The sequence below is a fragment of the Schistocerca americana genome, chromosome 3 (assembly GCF_021461395.2).
Source record: "Schistocerca americana isolate TAMUIC-IGC-003095 chromosome 3, iqSchAmer2.1, whole genome shotgun sequence".
NCBI classification, from domain to species: Eukaryota; Metazoa; Arthropoda; class Insecta; order Orthoptera; family Acrididae; genus Schistocerca; species Schistocerca americana.
Window position 1 is genome coordinate 435,207,823 of NC_060121.1, and position 19,979 is coordinate 435,227,801.

Genomic DNA, 19,979 nt, shown 5'->3' on the forward strand with positions numbered 1-19,979 from the left:
AAGCCTGTACTCCAGAGCGTCTAGCTCAGTGCACATGGCGCAGGCGTCTCTTCGGATCAGGTGTACGCCTACAGTTTTTTGCTTTCTCGGTATTGTCCTCTTAATAACCCTGCACCACATGCAGCGGACTTATGGTGATAAGAAAAGAGCTGAAACATTTTGCCATACGACGATCCACCAGTACTGCGCAAATTATGACTACATGATATTCTTGAACTTGTAGCCTCTGACAGCGTCAATACGACTAGTTTATTTGCTGTCTTCTCTCAGGGGATTGGAGGGCTTCCTGTTATGAAGCTGTTTTGCATGTAGTATACACTCCTGGAAATTGAAATAAGAACACAGTGAATTCATTGTCCCAGGAAGGGGAAACTTTATTGACACATTCCTGGGGTCAGATACATCACATGATCACACTGACAGAACCACAGGCACATAGACACAGGCAACAGAGCATGCACAATGTCGGCACTAGTACAGTGTATATCCACCTTTCGCAGCAATGCAGGCTGCTATTCTCCCATGGAGACGATCGTAGAGATGCTGGATGTAGTCCTGTGGAACGGCTTGCCATGCCATTTCCACCTGGCGTCTCAGTTGGACTAGCGTTCGTGCTGGACGTGCAGACCGCGTGAGACGACGCTTCATCCAGTCCCAAACATGCTCAATGGGGGACAGATCCGAAGATCTTGCTGGCCAGGGTAGTTGACTTACACCTTCTAGAGCACGTTGGGTGGCACGGGATACATGCGGACGTGCATTGTCCTGTTGGAACAGCAAGTTCCCTTGCCGGTCTAGGAATGGTAGAACGATGGGTTCGATGACGGTTTGGATGTACCGTGCACTATTCAGTGTCCCCTCGACGATCACCAGTGGTGTACGGCCAGTGTAGGAGATCGCTCCCCACACCATGATGCTGGGTGTTGGCCCTGTGTGCCTCGGTCGTATGCAGTCCTGATTGTGGCGCTCACCTGCACGGCGCCAAACACGCATACGACCATCATTGGCACCAAGGCAGAAGCGACTCTCATCGCTGAAGACGACACGTCTCCATTCGTCCCTCCATTCACGCCTGTCGCGACACCACTGGAGGCGGGCTGCACGATGTTGGGGCGTGAGCGGAAGACGGCCTAACGGTGTGCGGGACCGTAGCCCAGCTTCATGGAGACGGTTGCGAATGGTCCTCGCCGATACCCCAGGAGCAACAGTGTCCCTAATTTGCTGGGAAGTGGCGGTGCGGTCCCCTACGGCACTGCGTAGGATCCTACGGTCTTGGCGTGGATCCGTGCGTCGCTGCGGTCCGGTCCGGTCCCAGGTCGACGGGCACGTGCACCTTCCGCCGACCACTGGCGACAACATCGATGTACTGTGGAGACCTCACGCCCCACGTGTTGAGCAATTCGGCGGTACGTCCACCCGGCCTCCCGCATGCCCACTATACGCCCTCGCTCAAAGTCCGTCAACTGCACATACGGTTCACGTCCACGATGTCGCGGCATGCTACCAGTGTTAAAGACTGCGATGGAGCTCCGTATGCCACGGCAAACTGGCTGACACTGACGGCGGCGGTGCACAAATGCTGCGCAGCTAGCGCCATTCGACGGCCAACACCGCGGTTCCTGGTGTGTCCGCTGTGCCGTGCGTGTGATCATTGCTTGTACAGCCCTCTCGCAGTGTCCGGAGCAAGTATGGTGGGTCTGACACACCGGTGTCAATGTGTTCTTTTTTCCATTTCCAGGAGTGTAGTAGCATGCAGCCGAGTGTAAATGGAGTCTGCGAGGTCGACGGGCGCTGTTACGGACTCTGGTCTGTATCTGACGAACAATATCGCGTCCGACTGGCGGACTGTTTTCTATGATCTTGGATGTCCTGTGTATCAACAGGGCAGCGCACTTTGGGACAAAGTCGATTAGTCCGAGGGATCCTTCTTATGGTTTTAGATTGCACGCGGTGTAAAATTCGTCCCCACACCACAGGGGCCAGTAACCTACTTGTGTTATAGCTCGTGCAGTTCTTTGGACAAGTTTAGATTTTGGGTTATCTACCAAAATTTTGACAGTAAAAATATGTTTATTGACTTTACCCTCTCTCTTAATCTAAAGTTTCTTGTTGCGTTTTCTGTAATTAATGCTTGGTAGTATATAATATTCACCAGTTGTAAGTTGTCATTTGTTGAATATTGGCTTCATGCGTACTCCGAAAATTTTCTGTTCGTCTTTTCTTGTGTACCAAGGGCACTGTAATTATATTGCTTTCGTGCTAATGGGTATGACCGCAGTTTTCGTAGGGTTTATTGCTGCACCCGATGCTCATTTAAGATTTAAATCTCATTTTAGCTTGTCCACGTCTTGGACATGTGTTATTAATATCCATACATTTGCGTTAGCTTCAAAAACTGCTTCCCATTGGTCAGACCTATGCAGAAAGACGAGAGTTTTGCTTAATAACGAGTCGAGCGATGTGAAACAATGCCACAGATAATGAGCATCCTTGTTGTATTGAGCACTTGATAGGGAATGTGTCTGTCTCTTTTCCGTTGACGATCACTCTATAAAAGGAATTTCTCAGTAAATTAAAAATTGCAGTCCTTAATTAATTCTCAGATCCCAGAGCCTCGATGACGTTATGATGCTGACTTTGTTAAATGCCTTTTTGAAATCTGTTGATATTATTGCTGTGGGAGTGTGGGTGGCTGTTGCATACACTGTGCAGTTACAGTCGATTTTCCGTACACCACATCACTCCAGTTCATTGAAATGCATCCTGTTTAATTTTAAGACGTTGATCATGCCATGTGTGTTTTCATTCTAATAGTCACATTCGAGTGGCCACCCAAGGGCGCCTGCCCCATTAAAGCGGTGACACTGAAAATCAGATCCATTCTGAAGCAACTGTGATGATCATGCTTCACACTTTAAAGTCTCTTATAATAAGTATTGCTAAGATTAAAAGTTCCGGATTAGTCCCCCAATCATCGGGCCCGCTGGAGAGGATGACTTCAGTGTTGGCAATACAGAAACCTTCTAGCTGGAACTGCCACACCTCTGTATATCTGCACACGTAACTGCCGATCCTTAGCGGGTAAACGTAGACAAACGGTTGAAATACATAGTAAACGGCAACAATGTGTAACACTAAACTGAGAAAATATTCTGTACCGCCGGCCGAAGTGGCCGTGCGGTTAAAGGCGCTGCAGTCTCTGAACCGCAAGACCGCTACGGTCGCAGGTTCGAATCCTGCCTCGGGCATGGATGTTTGTGATGTCCTTAGGTTAGTTAGGTTTAACTAGTTCTAAGTTCTAGGGGACTAATGACCTCAGCAGTTGAGTCCCATAGTGCACAGAGCCATTTTTTTATTCTGTACCATTCAGGAGAAGCACATGGATAGGTAAATGGTGTTGTGTTCCTAATAGATAACAGCACGAAAAAAGATCAAGTAGTATAGTAGTGATTGTAATAATAATATGAAAAGATATACAAGTAGCAAATAGGTCAACTATATGCTTTTACTTCAAGCCTTGCTGGCAGTGAATTAGAAGTATTTTATGAGGAATTAAAATACGTACACCACAAAGAACAGGACTGGCACTTTAAACTAATAATTCGGGGTTTACATGACAAATTTGGAGTAGAAATCACGTGAAAAAGTCTAGTCACGAGACTCTGAACGAAACAGGTTTTATTATTGCAAACCAAAATCGTGGAATCGAAAATTTTTCAGTTTTAAACTAGTTTCATACTGGTAGAACGAAAGTAGATATAAATATCCAAAAAGAAACAAGGAAACTAATATCAATGAAAAAAGAAATTATCAACAGGGATAAATGAAGTGAAGAAGGAATAGCATTCAAGACTACTCTTCGAATTAAATTAGAACAGTAGACTGAAGAAAATCTAATGCAAATGACAATGAAATCTGCAAAAGAAATGTGGGATAATGAAAGTTACTAAACACCAAGGAAAGTTAATGACTGAAGGGAGTGCCTTACTGTTAAAGAAACGAGAGATGAGAACTAAAACACGTGATGTGAATGTAGAATAGTCAAAACTATGTAAGTGTATCAGGAAAAAGGTAAAATTAGATATAAAATTAATAGGACCAAAATGCCATAAAATTAGCACTAGAGAATAAGAGGAGCTCTAGGAATGTTAGACCAGAGCTTAAGATTCGTGAAAAAGAAATAATAGCATCTGATAGTGGTAACAGGTACACAAAATATAATGAAGAAAGTTTAGAGCATATAAGGAAGTTCTACAGCAAGGTATGTGAAAGAACCCGCGACCGCGAGCTGATAGAGAGCATCATGACTGATACAGGGATAAGTGATCACAAGGTCGTTGTAGCTACGCTCAATACCGTTTCTTCCAAATCCACCAGAAACAAACGCAAAACAATTTTATTTAAAAAAGCGGATAAAATGTCACTAGAAGTCTTCCTAAGAGACAATCTCCATTCCTTCTGAACTGACTATGCAAATGTAGACGAGATGTGGCTCAAATTCAAAGATATAGTAGCAACAGCAATTGAGAGATTCATACCTCATAAATTGGTAAGAGATGGAACTGATCCCTCATGGTACACAAAACAGGTCCGAACGCTGTTGCAGAGGCAACGGAAAAAGCATGCGAAGTTCAGAAGAACGCGAAATCGCGAAGATTGGCTAAAATTTACAGACGCGCGAAATTTGGCACGGACTTCAATGCGAGATGCCTTTAATAGGTTCCACAACGAAACATTGTCTCGAAATTTGGTAGAAAATCCGAAGAAATTCTGGTCGTATGTAAAGTACACAAGCGGCAAGACGCAGTCAATACCTTCGCTGCGCAGTGCCGATGGTACTGTTACCGACGACTGTGCCGCTAAAGCGGAGATTTTGAACGCAGTTTTCCGAAATTCCTTCACCAGGGAAGATGAATGGAACATTCCAGAATTTGAAACACGAACAGCTGCTAGCATGAGTTTCTTAGAAGTAGATACCTTAGGGGTTGCGAAGCAACTCAAATCGCTTGATACGGGCAAGTCTTCAGGTCCAGATTGTATACCGATTAGGTTCCTTTCAGATTACGCTGATACAATAGCTCCCTACTTAGCACCCATATACAACCGCTCGCTCACCGATAGATCTGTACCTACAGATTGGAAAATTGCGCAGGTCGCACCAGCGTTTAAGAAGGGTAGTAGGAGTAATCCATCTAACTACACACCTATATCATTGACGTCGGTTTGCAGTAGGGTTTTGGAGCATATACTGTATTCAAACATTATGAATCACCTCGAAGGGAACGATCTATTCATACGTAATCAGCATGGTTTCAGAAAACATCGTTCTTGTGCAACGCAGCTAGCTCTTTATTCGCACGAAGTAATGGCCGTTATCGACAGGGGATCTCAAGTTGATTCCGTATTTCTAGATTTCCGGAAAGCTTTTGACACCGTTCCCCACAAGCGACTTCTAATCAAGTTGCGGGCCTATGGGGTATCGTCTCAGTTGTGCGACTGGATTCTTGATTTCCTGTCAGGAAGGTCGCAGTTCGTAGTACATCTACATCTACATCTACATTGATACTCCGCAAGCCACCCAACGGTGTGTGGCGGAGGGCACTTTACGTGCCACTGTCATTACCTCCCTTTCCTGTTCCAGTCGCGTATGGTACGCGGGAAGAACGACTCTCTGAAAGCCTCCGTGCGCGCTCTAATCTCTCTAATTTTACATTCGTGATCTCCTCGGGAGGTATAAGTAGGGGGAAGCAATATATTCGATACCTCATCCAGAAACGCACCCTCTCGAAACCTGGCGAGCAAGCTTCACCGCGATGCAGAGCGCCTCTCTTGCAGAGTCTGCCACTTGAGTTTATTAAACATCTCCGTAACGCTATCACGGTTACCAAATAACCCTGTGACGAAACGCGCCGCTCTTCTTTGGATCTTCTCTATCTCCTCCGTCAGACCGATCTGGTACGGATCCCACACTGATGAGCAATACTCAAGTATAGGTCGAACGAGTGTTTTGTAAGCCACCTCCTTTGTTGATGGACTACATTTTCTAAGCACTCTCCCAATGAATCTCAACCTGGTACCCGCCTTACCAACAATTAATTTTATATGATCATTCCACTTCAAATCGTTACGCACGCATACTCCCAGATATTTTACAGAAGTAATTGCTACCAGTGTTTGTTCCGCTATCATATAATCATACAATAAAGGATCCTTCTTTCTATGTATTCGCAATACATTACATTTGTCTATGTTAAGGGTCAGTTGCCACTCCCTGCACCAAGTGCCTATCCGCTGCAGATCTTCCTGCATTTCGCTACAATTTTCTAATGCTGCAACTTCTCTGTATACTACAGCATCATCCGCGAAAAGCCGCATGGAACTTCCGACACTATCTACTAGGTCATTTATATATATTGTGAAAAGCAATGATCCCATAACACTCCCCTGTGGCACGCCAGAGGTTACTTTAACGTCTGTAGACGTCTCTCCATTGATAACAACATGCTGTGTTCTGTTTGCTAAAAACTCTTCAATCCAGCCACACAGCTGGTCTGATATTCCGTGGGGTCTTACTTTGTTTATCAGGCGACAGTGCGGAACTGTATCGAACGCCTTCCGGAAGTCAAGAAAAGTAGCATCTACCTGGGAGCCTGTATCTGATATTTTCTGGGTCTCATGAACAAATAAAGCGAGTTGGGTCTCACACGATCGCTGTTTCCGGAATCCATGTTGATTCCTACATAGTAGATTCTGGGTTTCCAGAAATGACATGATACGCGAGCAAAAAACATGTTCTAAAATTCTACAAGAGATCGACGTCAGAGATATAGGTCTATAGTTTTGCGCATCTGCTCGACGACCCTTCTTGAAGACTGGGACTACCTGTGCTCTTTTCCAATCATTTGGAACCCTCCGTTCCTCTAGAGACATGCGGTACACGGCTGTTAGAAGGGAGGCAAGTTCTTTCGCGTACTCTGTGTAGAATCGAATTGGTATCCCATCAGGTCCAGTGGACTTTCCTCTATTGAGTGATTCCAGTTGCTTTTCTATTCCTTGGACACTTATTTCGATGTCAGCCATTTTTTCGTTTGTGCGAGGATTTAGAGAAGTAACTGCAGTGCGGTCTTCCTCTGTGAAACAGCTTTGGAAAAAGGTGTTTAGTATTTCAGCTTTACGCGTGTCATCCTCTGTTTCAATGCCATCATCATCCCGTAGTGTCTGGATATGCTGTTTCGAGCCACTTACTGATTTAACGTAAGACCAGAACTTCCTAGGATTTTCTGTCAAGTCGGTACATAGAATTTTACTTTCGATTTCAATGAACGCTTCACGCATAGCCCTCCTTACGCTAACTTTGACATCGTTTAGCTTCTATTTGTCAGAGAGGTTTTGGCTGCGTTTAAACTTGGAGTGGAGCTCTCTTTGCTTTCGCAGTAGTTTCCTAACTTTGTTGTTGTACCACGGTGGGTTTTTCCCGTCCCTCACAGTTTTACTCGGCACGTACCTGTCTAAAACGCATTTTGCGATTGCCTTGAACTTTTTCCATAAACACTCAACATTGTCAGTGTCGGAACAGAAATTTTCGTTTTGATCTGTTAGGTAGTCTGAAATCTGCCTTCTATTACTCTTGCTAAACAGATAAACCTTCCTCCCTTTTTTTATATTCCTACTAACCTCCATATTCAGGGATGCTGCAACGGCCTTATGATCACTGATTCCCTGTTCTGTACATACAGAGTCGAAAAGTTCGGGTCTGTTTGTTATCAGTAGGTCCAAGATGTTATCTCCACGAGTCGGTTCTCTGTTTAATTGCTCGAGGTAATTTTCGGATAGTGCACTCAGTATAATGTCACTCGATGCTCTGTCCCTACCACCCGTCCTAAACATCTGAGTGTCCCAGTCTATATCTGGTAAATTGAAATCTCCACCTAAGACTATAACATGCTGAGAAAATTTATGTGAAATGTATTCCAAATTTTCTCTCAGTTGTTCTTCCACTAATGCCGCTGAGTCGGGAGGTCGGTAAAAGGAGCCAATTATTAACCTAGTTCGGTTGTTTAGTGTAACCTCCACCCATAATATTTCACAGGAACTATCCACTTCTACTTCACTACAGGATAAACTACTACTAACAGCGACGAACACTCCACCACCGGTTGCATGCAATCTATCCTTTCTAAACACCGTCTGTACCTTTGTAAAAATTTCGGCAGAATTTATCTCTGGCTTAAGCCAGCTTTCTGTACCTATAACGATTTCAGCTTCGGTGCTTTCTATCAGCGCTTGAAGTTCCGGTACTTTACCAACGCAGCTTCGACAGTTGATAATTACAATACCGATTGCTGCTTGGTCCCCGCATGTCCTGACTTTGCCCCACACCCGTTGAGGCTGTTGCCCTTTCTGTACTTGCCCAAGGCCATCTAACCTAAAAAACCGCCCAGCCCACGCCACACAACCCCTGCTACCCGTGTAGCCGCTTGTTGCGTGTAGTGGACTCCTGACCTATCCAGCGGAACCCAAAACCCCACCACCCTATGGCGCAAGTCGAGGAATCTGCAGCCCACACGGTCGCAGAACCGTCTCAGCCTCTGATTCAGACCCTCCACTCGGCTCTGTACCAAAGGTCCGCAGTCAGTCCTGTCGACGATGCTGCAGATGGTGAGCTCTGCTTTCATCCCGCTAGCGAGACTGGCAGTCTTCACCAAATCAGATAGCCGCCGGAAGCCAGAGATGATTTCCTCCGATCCATAGCGACACACATCATTGGTGCCGACATGAGCGACCACCTGCAGATGGGTGCACCCTGTACCCTACATGGCATCCGGAAGGACCCTTTCCACATCTGGAATGACTCCCCCCGGTATGCACACGGAGTGCACATTGCTTTTCTTCCCCTCTCTTGCTGCCATTTCCCTAAGGGGCCCCATTACGCGCCTGACGTTGGAGCTCCCAACTACCAGTAAGCCCACCCTCTGCAACTGCCCAGATCTTGCAGACTGAGGGGCAACCTCTGGAACAGGACAAGCAGCCATGTCAGGCCGAAGATCAGTATCAGCCTGAGACAGAGCCTGAAACCGGTTCGTCAGACAAACTGGAGAGGCTTTCCGTTCAGCCCTCCGGAATGTCTTTCGCCCCCTGCCACACCTTGAAACGACCTCCCACTCTACCACAGGTGAGGGATCAGCCTCAATGCGGGCAGTATCCCGGGCAACCACAGTCGTAGTCCGATCAGGGGATGCATGGGACGTGCTACCCGTCCCCGACAAACCCCCATCCGGACCCCCACAGTGATGTCCATTGGCAACAGCCTCAAGCTGTGTGACTGAAGCCAGCACTGCCTGAAGCTGGGAGCGAAGGGATGCCAACTCAGCCTGCATCCGAACACAGCAGTTGCAGTCCCTATCCATGCTAAAAACTGTTTTGCAAAAAACGTCTGAACTAATCTACAGAGAGCGCAAACAAATCGACAAAATTTAATCGGTTATTAAAATACAAGATTGCCTAGTAAATGCAGTAATGCTGCTACTTGCGCACTGCTGACACTGCTCGGCGGCGGAAGGAGACTAAGCGAAATTACACTATTCAGGTACTAAAACGCGATGCTACACTCTCAAATACTATAAAACGCCCGAAATTTATGAATTAAACAATGCAAGTACCAAAAACACGCAAAGAAATTAAGAATTAAACTATGTAACAAACGAGTGAGCTAGGAGTATACGACTTGCTGCTCAGCTGCTTATCCAACGGCGGCAGGGAGCACAACACGGCAAATCATCGAGTAAAACTGAAGTGATATCAGGTGTTCCCCAGGAAAGCGTCCTGGGACCTCTGCTGTTCCTGATCTATATAAATGACCTGGGTGACAATCTGAGCAGTTCTCTTAGGTTGTTCGCAGATGATGCTGTAATTTACCGTCTAGTAAGGTCATCCGAAGACCAGTATCAGTAGCAAAGCGATTTAGAAAAGATTGCTGTATGGTGTGGCAGGTGGCAGTTGACGATAAATAACGAAAAGTGTGAGGTGATCCACATGAGTTCCAAAAGAAATCTGTTGGAATTCGATTACTCGATAAATAGTGCAATTCTCAAGGCTGCCGATTCAACTAAGTACCTGGGTGTTAAAATTACGAACAACTTCAGTTGGAAAGACCACATAGATAACATTGTGGGGAAGGCGAGCCAGAGGTTGCGTTTCATTGGCAGGACACTTAGAAGACGCAACAAGTCCACTAGAGAGACAGCTTACACTACACTCGTTCGTCCTCTGTTAGAATATTGCTGCGCGGTGTGGGATCCTTACCAGGTAGGATTGACGGAGGATACCGAAAGGGTGCAAAAAAGGGCAGCTCGTTTTGTATTATCACGTAGTAGGGGAGAGAGTGTGGCAGATATGATACGCGAATTGGGATGGAAGTCATTAAAGCAAAGACGTTTTTCGTCGCAGCGAGATCTACTTACGAAATTTCAGTCACTAACTTTCTCTTCCGAATGCGAAAATATTTTGTTGAACCCAACCTACATAGGTAGGAATGATCATCAAAATAAAATAAGAGAAATCAGAGCTCGAACAGAAAGGTTTAGGTGTTCGTTTTTCTCACGCGCTGTTCGGGAGTGGAATGGTAGAGAGATAGTATGATTGTGGTTCGATGAACCCTCTGCCAAGCACTTAAATGTGAATTGCAGAGTAGTCATGTAGATGTAGATGTAGTAGATGTAGATGTAGATGCAGACCTGCTAAAACCGCCTTAAGCAAGAAATGATGAAGTGCCAGAAATCCTCCCAAAAGAAAAAGAAAAGCTATGAAGTAAATGTAGACTGCCAAAACAGGGGCCATGATAGTGTGACGATTGAAATGCTAAGGGTTACTGATGAAGAAACAAAAGAACGTCTGGCTAAAATCTGTGCTGCTTTTATACAAAAAGACAACAAACGTGTCTCCTGGAACAAAGCAAAGATAATTATTCTCAACAACATAGGAATTCTTCATGATGTGATGAAATACCGTCCCATCTGTTCGCTCTCTGTTGTGTACAAAGTTGTCACTGAAGTCTTGAAAAATCACCGTCGTTGTGTAATAGTATCTCAATTCATCTGTCAGAGTGGTGTCGTTCCTCTGCAAGGTTGAAAGCTCGTCACCACGTTAAATTTTAACCTGTGAATCCGTAATATGCTATAGTTTTAATGCTTTGAAAACATTCCGCTTTCTATGAAATCTGACATATAAGTGAACAAAACGCGATATCTATGAAATCTGACATATAAGTGAACAAAACGCGATATAACTTTACCTTATGTATTTCAATGACCAGGAACTTCCTCATAACGCAACGGAATAATGCAAAGGTTGTTTATCATAAGCTAAACCAAAGTAAATTGGAACAATAACCTTTACAACAGATCTCATGTAGCTACTACCAGTTTGTGTTATTTAGTTACTCCTTGTAGGAGTGATTCGTGAAATGCAAATGGACTTGTTTACTACATCCAAAACTCCCAATAAATTGAGGTGACCTCGCATGACAACTGAATATCGATGCGTTCGTCACTGCAAACACGTGCCTGGAAGTTCCACCGCAACACGCTCTTAGTTTGATAACTGAAAATTAAATTTAAATGTAAGAGAGTATCATCTATACTAAAGCCAGTTTATTTTCTCTCGTGTTTAAACAAAACGATATCGAACCTATTCTCTCGTGAACGGAGGTCTTAACTGAACATGTGTGAGGATTTCAACAAAAACCAGAGGAGCGAAAAATAACTTCGTAAGAGTCATGTGTTATATTAATATTAAATAAGCATGTATGTACTGTGCATAAAATGAATGCAAACTGTGATGACTTAAATAAAAGTGTCCTGCAACGGACCACACGTTTAGAAAGGCAGTAAAATAATCCTGTGTTCACATCACCGTATTCGGTGAGTAAAAAAGTAACTGAAAAGAAAGAAGAAAGTGGATACTGATTCCCACGTGAACCAAACAGGTTGTGATCCCGAATAAAGAACTAGCATCGCTCACATCAAATACAACTGCGAAGTACCTTACATGAATCAATCGGAAAAATCACATAGCATGCACTTTCGCAAAGGCAGCGCAAGCAAACGACCATCTCGCCATAATTCTGACCAAAGCTGCTACATTGTGTCCATTTCCGCGTTGCAAGACAAAGCGTCTACATCAAACAGTTCGGCGCGTCCCTGAGGTAGCAAGCAGGAATGTGGAGCGTGTTCGAGGCATCAAGTGGAAGTGAAGAGTGCCCATTTGTCCACAAGCCGTGCGGTTCTGTTGTTAACTGATCCTCTGCGTCAAGCAATACGATTGGCTGGCTAAACGGCTTAGTGAAGATACGCTTTTGCTGTACCCAAACAAAAGGCAAAGCTTCTCTAACATACGTAAGACTGACTATAAGTTCTTTGAGATATGCAGTCGCTTATCGATAAGCGTATCAATATACAACATGAAAGTTGTCTACAGTAGACGGCTTTGAAGATCGTAGTTTGAACTTCTGCAGAACTATGTGAGCAGATGGTACTAATACATTCATGTGTACAAGTAAATGGCGTAACAGTTTTCTCAGACTTCTTTACTTCTTTCCAAGGCAGCAAGTAGCTTGTTTAGTTAAGTATACTACTGACTGAAGTCATATATAGAGTAGTAAAACTGTCTTATGCTACCGCGGGCTATCGTAAGTACGTGTAGACTATGACAGTTATCGCAGTAGCCTTGATCGGTTAAGATCGTAACCGCTTTACCAGTCCATTAAGTGTGTTGCTTACCTGTTGGGCGTTACCTCATTTCGATCCATTTGTTTGCGTAGTGTCTTACTAGATTCATCTAGAAATAGAAAGCGGTGATCCACACAGAAAGCGAGTGAGAATATATGAAGGGCTGCCTAACCTATGGAACATTTTTATTCATCATTCTCCTGTCTGTTACTTAAAAATAGACAGTATTTTTAGCAAAATGCTATTGTCAATGTTTAATTCAGGTTATAATCAAAAATTGTTGATATTTAACGTGAGAGAGAGATATGTTGTAGTAAAATTTTTAAAAAATACAGCGCTACAATGTGCAATATTCTAAAAAAAAGGTAAAACTTAAAAAAATCGCAAAATAAAAATATCTCAAACATCGCTGCAGTACGTAGTAGAGTTTATATAAAAAACATTTCTTTATTCATGAACAAATTTCGCACTTATCAATAAGAATATGAAATTCTTGCCTTTGACCACGATGAAGATCGTTCTATTGAGAACAAAATAACAACAATAATTATAAAGATTTGTTTATGTTTGTGCATGTAAACCGCAACTTGCATCAAAAATCGTTGCGTTGATTATCTAAAAGCGCAGTAGTTACACCAGCAACTTTTTTTTTTGAAAGAGCACATCTCCATTCGACTGCATTGTTGTTTATTTAATTACGACTCACGTTTGTGGCCTTTTATGCCACTGTTAAGTGACTGAGTTTATGTCATTGACATATAATGCAGGACATCAAGCTCAAAATTGGCCATAAATTGAGAAAAGTATTCGCTAGCCACGAAATGCCAGATGTAAAATTACCTTCTTGTAAATAATAGTAATGATGTGCTCCCAGTATTATTTAATCATTTTTACAAGATGATGATTGTAAGTAATAGTAATGTTTATGACGTCCTCCCACTATTATTTACTTGTCTTTTTACAAGATGATGATAATACATCTGGCATTTCGTGGGGCGCGAATATTTTTCTTAATTTATGACCAATTTTTAGTTTGATGAACTGCAATATATGTTAACGAAATAAACTCAATCACTTCAAAATGGCATAAAAGACCGAAATCTGGGTCGTAATTAAATAAACAACAATACCGTCAAATAGCGGTGTGTTTATTTAACAGTTATTGTCTGACTATTCTTCAATAACATCAATAACTTATTTTCATTTTTTATAAAAATGCGATTTATGTTTTGTAAGGATCTAAATACACAATGGACTAACTCTAAACGACGTGCGGTTCTAGTTATGTGTAAAATTAACAAACAAAAATCAGAGAGCTCGCCAGGTCTCAGTTTCTGTCTTACGTATTCATTTATGTTTCTTTCCCTATCAATTCTACCAATGCTACCGATAAACCTACCATTTAAAACGTCATTTGTCTACTGTACCAAAACTACCGAACCGTATTTCCGGTATAGCGCAACGCTAGTCACGCATGAGACATCTTGTTTTAAGTGGTCGTTTCACATTTAACATGTATATACTCGGCAATCCATCGAACATTAAATTGCGGAAGGTATCACACCAATATTATCAATTTTCTTTCATACTTAGTTTGTGTAATGATTGTTTACGAGTCTCGTATATGCCTCTGTCACGTGTCCTAATTTCTCTTACTCCTACGATCCCTACAGGAGATGTACGATTCATAATGGTCAGACGGTCTGCTTGCAACACAGTTACCCACAAGTGTTTCGCGATAACTTCATCATCTTTCTTCTAGATCCCTGAGCGTTTCTGATGCTAAATTGGCCTTTTACGACCCTAGAAGCGCGTCTCTGATTCTGTTCGATGTCTGCTGTCACGCCTGATTCGTAAGGATTCCAAACACTGGAATATCTATATTACCGGGCAAGTAAGCCAGGGAACGGTTACCCAGTCCCAGTTTTTGGTTTCCAGAGACAACAAAAATTGGCAGTATTCCGTATAATTATTGGCTGGATTTTGAAAATTTAAAACTCTTATGTCAAAAGTTTACCACAGTAAGATAAGCGTTTCAGTTAGAAAATGTGTCAATCTCTTGAGGCACTATAATTCGCTGCGAGCAAATAACTGGACTGCATAGTTGTGACAGTAGGCATGGGACAGCGATATGCACATATACAGAAGGCGGTAGTTTCACGTAAAAAAGGTAAAAAAGGGTTGAACTTTCTCATTATGAGAGTCCTGAAGAGTGATCTGTTTTAATTGTTAAAAACAATTCAAAACCAAGATCGCACAAAATATTTTTTATTCAAGACAACTGGTTTCAGTAATCTTAGATGTCATCTTCATTTCCTAACCATTTTTTGCAGAAAAACACGTTCATTTTACGCTGACTCTCATGGCTAAGATGTCGAGTGGATAAAACTGAGCGCATTATAAACGTTTGTTATCAAAAAAATATTTAAAAATACACAGCACCTTGTCCAAAAGGCCATGTTCGTATACATATTGCTCACAGAGGCTTATTACATGATACAAATACGGTACGCAATGCACATCTGTTTACATATGCTGGACAAATACTAAACAGTGCGAATCCACTTTAAACGGCGTGTAAGGTACAACCCAACACATTTTACAGAGAGTATTCACTAATCTATTTGTAAGGTTATATCACTGTGTGATAAAAAGTTCAGGAGATATGACTTCATAAACACAGATATAGAAAAAAAATTTTGTTTTGCTTTTCAACAAATTACCCAGACTATACTTATCTAGTATTTGATAATGAGGGCACTTAGCGACTTGCAACTAACTTCAAACACAATTTCAAAGCTCTTGTAAACTTTTTCTTGATTGCATGCTTAACGTAAGATACGTAACACATTAACTCGTACGTAAAGTAATCAGAATTTTGAAGCTGTTTTATACCTGCAAGTTCGATTCTTTAAAGAATCGGCGATTTGCTGCGACTCAATAAATGGTCACATATCGTCTAGAATGCGATTTACTCTACAGGTGCATTTCATTGTCCCCGAACGCTTCCAACGAAACTGAATCTTCTATAATACTGACTTAATGTGATCATCCCATTTTATATCGCTACTTAGTACTACCGCAAAATAGTTTCACGATTCGACATGCTTAAAATGGTCACCACTAATTTTGTAATTAGACACTATCGCGAATTTTCTCTTTGTTAGAAGTGTGATCTGATATTCACAGTACAGAATCGATTATCATAAATTCAGACCAGCCGAAACATCGGTTATCCAAAGGGATTACAGCCTGCAAATGCATACGTACCTGGAAGTCCTACTGCCTCCAGGATCGAGAGCTCGGCGGTTTTCCCTCTATGTCAGTCATCATTACTGGGGTCTTCCGTCGACATCTCAATCCATTTTTGTGACAGGTCTTGCTTTAGTGTTTCCGATAAACTTAATAGAAGAGCTGAAGAAATTTATGAAAGCGTTTTTATGGAGAATAAAACAGAAATCTTAATGGAATATTTCAAAATTAAAATTAAAACAGTCTTAAAAATGGCACCCTGTTTCGGCCAAATAGCGACCATCTTCAGACCACATGTTCTGAAATGTAAATAAACATTGATTTAGAGAGATCTAGTAATGACAGTTAATATAAGACAGATAAAATGTAACTAAAATTAAAATAAGTTATAACCATGATGGCAGGCGGTGGTGACCAGTTGGTGTCGCATCCTTGACAGCGTCTTCCGCCAGCCCTGAATGGTGCATATCAATACCTGCACGATATGGAAACGAACGGAGTCACATAGCTCTATCTTTGTTATGATAAAGTCCTACGAATATCTTCAAACGCCCATAGAGGGCAATCTATGTACATCAGTGATTACAAGTGGCTGTTCTCCTGTATATTCTCCTTTACCTATTTAAATGCATTTTGACAAGCCGCTTCATACATCGGCTATTTGTGTGATGTTATGAAACTTCTTTATTAATTTTGTAGAACTGGTTTTTATATACATTATTTCAATAACACTGTTTACGGACTGTATGCCTAATTGGCTGTTACTGAAGGAATATGGTAAGTGGTGGACGGAGCATCCAGTACCTAACCAATAGCCCCACTACCCAAATCAGCAGCTGACGTTCGTGCATCCACGATTCCTGCTCCATTCACCCGCCACCGCCTGAAATTATGGGTATAACTTATTTTGATTTTGGTCACATTTTACCTAACTTACATTAACTTTTATTGTTATTTTTTCCCTCTAAATCTATACTGTCCTTACATTTCAAAGCATATGGTCTGAAGAAGTTCGCTATTTGATTGAAACCAGTTGCCGTTTTATTAATAAATGTTCTACTGCCATCAAGACTGCTTTAACTTTAATTTTAAAAAGCAGATGAAGATAGGTGCCTGTGTACAAAACTTATTTCTGGAGTACGGAGTTGAAAATACATCGGGCATTCATACGAACGCCGACGCCATTCCATAATTTGCGAATGAATTTGGCAGTCAAGATGGGAGCTAGCACAAACTGGCGATGAAAATGGCAGAAAAACAGGATTTAGGCACTGAAGTTTACAGTGGTTTATGAGAGTACGAAGCAAATCGAAGCAATAAACGATGTTTTGATATGTGAAAACTCTCTTGAAATGAACAAGAAACGCTGCTTCTTTGTTTCATGTTCCCATGGACATTCATACAAGAAACACGGGATTTCTTTCAGCAGATATTACTTCTAGCCTATACTTCGAACTTTTGGGACTCAATCTTCAAGAGATTGTGGGAATTAGAATTTCTGTGAATAACTTTAACAGAGATACGGGATTCGTACAAAGCAGTGTGTGGAGGTGGGAACTTCATACCGAGTGACTGCGCAGGAATATGTCGCATATAATATATCGCTAGGAAAACAAAGATGGTACGAATGATGTTTCACAGTTGGCACCAGTGGGGGTACTACATCAATCTCATCTTTGTAATTCCGTTCTTTCTTCGACTTCTTCAATTGCTATCCTGACGACGACAATGGTCGATATTTTCGTAAGCTCGGGTAGAATTAACAGGATAACTGCACAGGATTTAATGGAATAATAGAATGATTTAATAGAATAGATCAGTCATGAAAGACCTCGTGATTATATTGGTACCACATTCTTATTTATTATTCGACTCTGGGGTTTGTTTGCGATAGTACGCCAATCCACTCTCCTCTCTCCCTTCTTCATTCACGCATACGTAGCACACACTACATCACTCATAATTTTCAGCATGTGTAAACCCTTGATCGCCCCAGAGAATTCTTCCCTCAACAGCTCCTTCTTCTATTGTTCCCAGGACGTTATTGTGTCTCAAAACTGTCCTAGGAGTTTATCTCTACTTGTTTGGATGTCCATCTTGAGAAATCTTGTTTCCCATTATTGTTCCCAGCTGATCTTCAACATCCTCCTGTAGCTGTATATCTCAAGCCCTTTTAGCCTTTTTCTCACTCGTTTTCCTATTGGCCATGTTTTACAACCGTGCAGTTCAACAGAGAAAATAAATACTTTCGTTGTTAGTTCCCTTACTTGCAAGACCGATGTTCTTGTTTGTAAACATCCACTTTCTCAAACTGAATACAGTTTTTCCCTGCTATATTCCGCTCACATTTTTTCGGCTTGAACATTCCTTGCGATCCAACTTCTCAAATAGGTAAATGTTTGTATCATCTCTAACACCTCTCTTCCAATTCCCATTGTTACAGATTCATATTCTTCTTCATTACTGAATAGCACCTCTTACTCTTTCTTTTCTTTATTCTCATACGGTATTGGGTACAAAAAGACCTTTCCACTGTACTGAGAACCTTTTCTAGATCTTCTTTCGTCTCCGTCACCTCAGCAGTATCGTCTAAATATCGCGGCTTTCGAGGTATCTACCTTCTGGCCATAAATTTCATTTCTCAGGTCAGGTGTTCCATAAATTTGGTGTACGGTTTCCTGAAGCGTTCAGTACAAGAGGAGAGAGAACACATCCTTGTCTTACGCCCTTTTTGATCCTTCTTCCTTATGAAAATTCCTAATCGCAGCCCCCTTCTTACAGATACTATTACCCACATATGTTTTTTGCACTTATTTTCTTCAGCACTCTAAAAATCTCTTGCCATATAACATTATCAAGTCCATGTCAACGAAGGAGACCTAAATTGACCTATTTTCCTGGAACTGCTTTTCGATAAGAAGCCTCATTGCCAGAATCGCCTCTTTTGTTCCCCTCAATCCCCTACTGAAGTCAAACTGATCACACGGCACATCCTCCACCTTCTTTCAATTTGTGACAGAGTTACCTTACGGGAATTTTTGATGCATATATATTCGGTTCGGTACTGTTCACATTTTTCAGCTGCCGCCTTCTACGATATGAGAACAATAATGCATTGCTGGAAGTCGATTGCTATTTGTCCCTTGTTATAGATGGGCCTAACCAGTTTTGAAGCATAATTTTCATGGTATTGCCAGTGTTCGTGATTATTTCTGCAGGAATATCATCAGTCTATTTTCGTAAATGATCGGTTACACCAAAAATCGGTTATCTGAACAACTCCCCATTCCTTCCCCTCTCCCCCCCCCTCCCCTCCACACACATCACAGTTGGTTCGAGTAATCTATGCATCAGTGTACTCACATTTAATGAGACCTACCATTTGCCTTTTTGAGTCATAAGGCTTCTGACTAGTTTCATGCGGCCCGCCACTCATTCCCCTTCTGTGGCAACCTCTTCATCTCAGAGTAGCTCTTGCAACCTACGTCCTCAATTATTTGCTAGATGTATTCAAACCTCTTTCTTTCTCTACAGTTTTTACCCTATACAGTCCCCTCTAGCACAATGGAAATTTTCCCTGATATCTTAACAGGTGTCCTATCATCCTGTCGCTTCTTATCAGTGTTTTCCATATATTCCTTTCCCCACCGATACTACGGAGAATGTGTTCGTTCCTTACCTTGTCAGCCCACGTAATTCTCAACGTTCTTCTGTACCACCATATCTCATATGCTGCGATTCTCTTCGTCTCCGGTTTTCCCACAGTCCACGTTTCACTACCATAGAATGGTGAGCTCAAAACGTACATTCTCAGAATTTTCTTCCTCAAATTAAGACCTTTGTTTGTTACTAGTAGACTTGTCTTGGCCAGGAATGTCCGTTTTGCCAGTGCTACTCTGCTTTTGATTCCCTCCTTTTTCCGTCCGTCGTTGCCTGTTTTGCTGCCTAGGTAGCAGAAATCCTTAACTTCATCTACTTCGTGACCAACAACCCTGATGTTAC